Genomic DNA, 7,377 nt, shown 5'->3' on the forward strand with positions numbered 1-7,377 from the left:
CAAAAGGGCATTTGGTCTAGTGGTATGATTCTCGCTTTGGGTGCGAGAGGTCCGGAGTTCGATTCTCCGAATGCCCCAATTTTTTTTTTTTCCTTCAATTTCGGTTCTAGCTTACATCCTCACACGGCTGGGGCCACAACACCAGCAACATTTACTAGGATGTTGCAGCAGCATGAACTTCAGTATCCTACCTGCTTCAATTACAGATTCCTACAATGGAGAAGTGGAATATTTTATTTTATTTATTTTTTGGTGTCAAAAAGAAAGGTATTGCATGTTGAACTCAAACCATATCATTTCAAATGTTAATGTTGTCTTTATGATTTGACTTGAATTTATACGAGAACTATTTTAGTCTCTGATTTTGTAAGACACGCACTGAAATTTGTTGGCTCTACTAATATGTCAAGTTAATTTTAATATTTAATCACTTACTTACTATTTAAATCTCTATATTTTTAATAAGTTAATATCAATTTGATTTATGAGTTTATCCACTTCCAATCAATTTAGTTCATAACGTTTTTTTTTTATATCATGACTTTTTGAAATGTTCATAAAATTCAGTTCATAACACTTTCTTTTTTCTTTCTTTTTTATATCACAACTTTTTGAAATATTCATTTTGATATTACGACTTTTTGAAAATATTCATAAAATCATAGACAAATTTAAGAGTGCCAAGTCTCATTTTCGATTAGTGTTTGGTAAAAAAAAAAAAGTTATAAGCTAGCTGATAGCTGAAAAGCTAGCTTATAGCTTATAGCTGAAAAGTTAGCTGATTAAAATTAGGCTTAATTACTCATTTGGTCCATTAACTTATTTTTTGGTTTCGTTTTGGTCCCTTAATTATTAAAAGTTTCGTTTTGGTCCTTTAACTTACTTTTTGGTTTCATTTTGGTCCCTTAACTATTAAAAGTTTCGTTTTGGTCCCTTAACTTATTTTTTGGTTTCATTTTGGTCCCTTAACTCTTCCTCCGTCAACCACTTTGGTCCTTTATGTTAGATGACTGTATTAGAGTTAAGGGACCAAAACGAAACCAAAAAATAAGTTAAGAGACCAAAACAAAACTTTTAATAGTTAAGGGACCAAAACGAAACCAAAAAGTAAGTTAAGGGACCAAAACGAAACTTTTAATAGTTAAGGGACCAAAACGAAACCAAAAAATAAGTTAAGGGACCAAACGAGTAATTAAGCCTTAAAATTAAAAGTGTTCGGTAAAATTAGTTGTTGAAGTGACTATAAATATAAAATGACATAAAAGGACATGCTTGTTTAATTTTTTTTAATATCATATACATATTTTTTATTACTTAACGCATTTATTTTTAAATATTTAAATATATTTCAAATTATTTTCATCTCCAAAATAATAAATGTATTTATGAATTCAATCGAATTTTTTTTATTTTATTTTTATGAATTTTATTTAACTAAACTTGCTTCACTATTTATTATAAATTTTATATAAAATTATATATTATATGAATCATGAGCAAAGTAAAAAATAAATAAAAAAGTGAACAAGAAAATTTAAAAAACCATACATGGTAAACGTGGTTAGTTTAAGAAGATAGTGGGTAGTTTTTTTTATTATAATAAAATAAAATAAAATAAAAAAAGGTTAAAATGGGAAGAAAGTATAAAAAGCTATAAGTTATAAGCTAAAAAGCTACTTGGATTAGCTTCTTAAAAAACGTTATAAGTCAGTGAGAAAAGCTTTTTACCAAACACATTTTATTTTATCAAAACAAGCTTATAAACTAGTCCAACAAACTATAAGCTAGCTTTTTTGTGTTACCAAACACAGCCTATGTTGAATTTAGATGCTATGTTGATGTTTTTTACTAGTGTTACGTTGCATATACTTCTTCCATCCCATTATGAGTAATCATATTATATTATTTCACATGAATTAAGAAGCTATGAACAAAAGAAAGGAAACAACAATTTTACTAAATTAATTGTATAAGTTTATTGCAAATTAAAAATAATACTGTACTTATTATGGAACAAATTATTTTGGCAAATGACATTAATAGGACATAGGGAGGAGTTATGAGACTTAATGATCCAAGGTAAAAACAAACATGTGCAAGTTACAACACCTAATTCACTTGTACATCGTAGAAGTGGTTCCTTTAGTATATAATGTGACATGTCATGTTTTTTATATGGTTTGAAGGCATTCAAGTTTTAAAATTCAGCTTCAGTCCCAGCCTAAACAAAAAGTCTAGGTGAAACTTTGAAAGTATTCTTTATCTAAGGTACATGTGCTGAATGATTTATTTGTAGAAAAAATAAAAGCAAATCCGAAGAATATATATAACCAAGCAAGCATCAATGCAATTGCTGTCCATATCATATTCAAGCACAACTAACAAAATATATCTGATATACAGTGTGAAATGTGCATTCATCTCATAACCAATAACTAGGCATGACAGCCTCATTTGTCCAGACAACAAGATCTGCATAATATAAAATTATAAATAATCTAAATGGAAAATGAAAGAGCTTCCCAGCTCCTCACAGACTGGGGAACTCAAAAATCCTTCTCGCTTGGGGAACTCAAAAATTATATTAGGGGAGGGTTTTAGGGGTTATGGAGGGTTTATATGAATTTTTCAAATTCACTCTATGTTGCTATAATGTTTTTAAAATTAAAAGTATATTAATCATAAGTATTAGTTTATCATTCTCTAAAAAACTGTTCTTTCAAAAAATGTGAATTTTTTGTCCATTTTTCTATATATTTCCAACCTCTAAAGTCCTCCCCTCCTTTCTCTAAAAAACTTACAGACGGATCAGAGTTGCATGAGGAACTTAACTGGAAGCCTGGTGAGAATATCGACCACGAGCTCAAATGGAAGAAGAGTGGGAAGTAGAGGCGCGTGAAGTGAATTTCCGGAAGAAGATGTTTTTTTTGAACAAATCAAAATGGGATTATTTTAGCGTAAAAAGGCGCCGTCTCCGTCATCGATTTCGGTACTTGGGGCCATTAGCGTGGTGACAACCGGCATCAGCCAAATGAACTTAATTTGAGAGAACATGGTTTGCAAGTATCAAGTTATTTTACAAATATACTACTAATTTACTTCATAAATTTCTTCCCTTCCAAAACAAAAAAAATTCATAAATTTTTTCTATATAAAACAGAGATTTTTTATTTAAGGGTAACAAATTAATTTTTAGTTATAAATGTTTACACTCTTACATTTTTTTCCTTCCCATTTCGTTAGAAGATGTTTATGTCTTCCATTTGAGCTAAGGAAAAATGTGTTTAAGATTTTAAGTTTAAATTTTTAGGCTTAATTGCTATTTTAGTCTCTTAACTAATTTTTTGGTATCGGTTTGATCCCATAACTAAAAAAAAGGTCCGTTTTGGTATTTTAACTTTTACTCCGTTACTTGTTTGAGAATTGCTGTTTACACATTACATAAGGCTGTGCCAAACGAGTACTTTATGAAAATGCCCTTCGGCAGTTAACTGCCGAATTTTTAGTAAACCGGCGACAGTAAACTGCCGAGGAAATCTGGACTTAATCATTCGCAGAACCAGAACTTCCCATTTCCAAAACAATTTCAAAATTCTCAATTTCTCTCCAATCTTCACCAAATCCATTTTCACGAATTGCAAGCAAATCAAGTGCGCATTATCACAAGTAAGTTGTGTCAATAATTTTAATGTTAATGTTGATTTGTTTAGGTTGATTTTTTAAAAAAAAAATAGAGTAGTTTGTATGTGGTTAGGGTTGATTTTAAAATTGACAATTTGATGATTGCATGTGTTGTTTAGGAATTGATAAATGAATGTAGTTGTTGCCTATGTTGTTTAAATCATAATGTGGCTTTGAATGGTGGCAAATGAACACAATTTGAATATGTTTTATACTTTGCACACAAAGTGTTTGATAAAATGTCTCAATGACAATTTTATTGAATATTTAGTTAGTTTAGGTTATGTAAATGATATAAATGATGTTAATTATAGTTTGGTTAAGTGTATATTGATTTTTTAGTTAGTTTAGGTTACGAGAATTATGATGGACAGAAATGATTTAGTTGTATAGAAATGATTAAGTGTATGTTAATTATTGAATGATGTTTAGGTTATTATGGAAATGATGGACATAAATTTTATTGTAATGATGATTATATTGAATGATCAGAGTAAAATATCACATAAACGAAATATCACACTTCTTAAAAATCATAAATGAGGTAATTAACTAATTATCTTTCCAAAAATCATCAACATATTAATTCAAACTTTGCAGCGGATTAAATTCATTAACATAAATAAGTCTTTGGCACGCAGGCCTTATTAAAATATACACAATACGTAAAAGAATAGAAAATAGCCACAAAAGATCACATTCCGTACTTACTTATCAGAGCATCCTAAGACTCAGTGAGGAATAAGTCACTCACGACAGCAACGGCAACAACCTATTAACGATCACCTGCAAGTTACTCATAGGAAGAGCAACATTTTCAAGCAGAAGGGGTGAGATTTCACAAAACAATAATATTAAGCATATAATTCAACAATTATATTTAATCAACATCAAATCATCTTAATATTCATTATAGATAGTAATATATCATTTAGCACTTCAATCATAGTTTGTATAAACAATTACAACTTCACAACTTATCAACATAAACATCCTTGACTCGACAAATGCGACTCCAACTCGACTATGCAATTTAGACATCTTATATGCATGTGGTACCAATACGGAGCATCAAGCCCCTCTCGCTATTTGAGTATTAATATACTCAAGAGCATCAAGCCCCTATCGCTATTTAAGTATTAATATACTCCATAGCATCAAGCCCCTATCGCTATTTAAGTATTATTATACTCCAGAGCATCAAGCCCCCAACAAAGAATGCTAATGTATGGACTCGACTTCTGAAACATCTTAAATCGACAACTCTTGTATAATCCAATAATTTGGAACTTCATCATCTTAATCAACTTAGACCGACTCATGCAGCTTAGTTAAATAACAACAGCAACACAGTAGTATACAAAAACAGCATGACATAATAATATCAAATGCAAATCAACAACGTCTCAATTATTCACATATAATTCAAGTAATGCATATATAATTATATCACGATATAACAACATCAAATCATAATCAACATCAACTTAAACATCTTATATAATTCACATAATGCATGCATATACAAATATATTACATTACTATCAACATTAAATCATATTATAATAGCTTCACAGATCATCAATAATATTATATTCAACCCTCATTCGTACCCCAAGGATCAACTCACAACATGGGTTAAATACTCTTAAACACCTTAATTGAACTCATAGTACTTCTAGTTTTGAGGGTTGGTATTATCCCATAAGTTTTGGATTAACTTAGAAACGGTTATGCTGAATTTTCATAAGGTTTCACTAAGACCTCCTTGGAATATTTTCATCATATCTCAAAAACTAAAAATCATTTTCAAGTGAAACCAAAGCCATTGGAAAGCTAACTCAATTATCTACAACTTTCATGTTTACACCGAAAGCAAATTCAAAACAGAAAATGGTGAAAATTACGAATATTTTCCAGATTTGCCTACCAGAAAATCGGAGGCCGATTCTGACAAATCGGGGACCGATTTTCGTCGAACCAAAGCTAGAAAATCAGCTCAGAAATCGGGGGCCGATTTTGAGCTTCACAGCAGTTCAAAAATCAGTTTAACAATGCGTTTTTCACTTAAGAATCGCTCTTATTTCACTAGACTCAAAGACAAACTCCCAAATTTGTTAGGAAACTTAATCTATGATTATTCTACAACCAGAACATCAATTCTTAACACAATTATCATGGTTTCTACACTTTTCTAATCAAACTCAACAATGGAAAACCTAATTCCCAATTTTCAAACTAAACCTCCAACATGTTAAATCTAATTATCAGAATCATAGGCTTAAGAAGATTGAATGTTAGTCTCACCCTTACCTTAATAGAATGGAATCGCAGCCCCTCTAGTCTTCTCTCTTCTCTTGGCTTTTTCTCCCTTTTTCTCCAAAATTGATCGTACGTTCTATTTTTTCTAAACTAGGTCTCTCCTATTTATAAAAATCCTTAACCTACTTATTTTTCTCTTAAATCCAAATCTTAATATTCTATTCTAGTATTATATAATATTTCTATAACAAATAACAAATATTTCTATAATAGATCATATATATTTTTATAACAAATTATATATAATTCTAACAATAATTAAAATAATCAAATAATTAAAGAGGGCGTTACAACAGGTTATTGACCCGTCACAGCTTCTTGACCAGTCTGGGGTAGAGTACCTGAATTATCAGGATCAGGTACACCACGATGTGACTGATGGTGGATATGACCAGGATCATATACCACAACAGCAGCATGTAGGAGACGATGATGACATTGCAGCAGCTGCTACACTGGAGGTGTTACCTGTGGACCCTCCCTTTCCTGGTGGACCGACAGACTTATTTTTGCTCCACTCTTAGGACAGTCATGTGGCGTTGCCACTTTGGTATAATTCATGTAATGTAAGTGTAATTTTTTTAAATGCTTTTTCTTTATGTTTAATTATTTTCTTTAAATGTGTGTTTGTTTAATTATTATATCCACTTTTATGTGTTTTTTTTTTAATTCTTTTTCTTTATGTTTAATTATTTTCTTTAAATGTGTGTTTGTTTAATTATTATATCCACTTTTATATGTGTTTTTTTTAATTCTTTTTCTTTATGTTTAATTATTTTCTTTAAATGTATGTTTGTTTAATTATTATTATATCCACTTTTATATGTGTTTTTTTTTAATTCTATTTTTTATGTTTAATTGTTTTCTTTATATTTGTGTTTGTTTAAACTATATTTATTTTTCTATTATTTCAGGTTCGTAAGCTCCGTGTGGTTAAACCGATTAATCATGGGGCTAAGATCCTCAGTCTCGGACGCCCAAATGGGAATGAGAATTGATTTTGGGATCCGCTTAGGGAGAGCGGGTTACATGACTTGGTTTACTTGGGGTACTCCACCGTGCCTCATGCCCTGCTGATGGCTTTATGCGAGAGGTGGCATCCTGAGACCATCACCTTTCACATGCCCATGGGGGAGATGACTGTGACATTGGATGATGTCGCATGTCTCACGCATCTTCCGATTGAGGGGCGGATGTTGAGTCATGGGAAGAAGATGCCGAAACATGATGGAGCGGCACTACTTATGAGGCACCTGGTGTGTCGCAGCAGGAGGCGGAAAAGATTTGTGGGCAGGAGTACGGTGGGTACATTAGCTACCCGAGGCTGAGCGACTTTTATACCACATACCTTGGTAGGGCCAACTTATTGGTTGG

At 31.2% G+C, this 7,377-nt stretch overlaps 1 non-coding gene across 1 annotated transcript; it reads left to right on the forward strand.

Moving 5' to 3' along the window:
• The first annotated feature begins 5 nt into the window (after nucleotides 1-5).
• On the forward strand, nucleotides 6-77 carry TRNAP-UGG (transfer RNA proline (anticodon UGG)). The gene has a single exon. It is a non-coding gene; the product is annotated as a tRNA-Pro (tRNA).
• The last annotated feature ends 7,300 nt before the right edge of the window (nucleotides 78-7,377 follow it).

This window comes from Medicago truncatula, chromosome 2, assembly GCF_003473485.1.
Source record: "Medicago truncatula cultivar Jemalong A17 chromosome 2, MtrunA17r5.0-ANR, whole genome shotgun sequence".
Taxonomy (NCBI): domain Eukaryota; kingdom Viridiplantae; phylum Streptophyta; class Magnoliopsida; order Fabales; family Fabaceae; genus Medicago; species Medicago truncatula.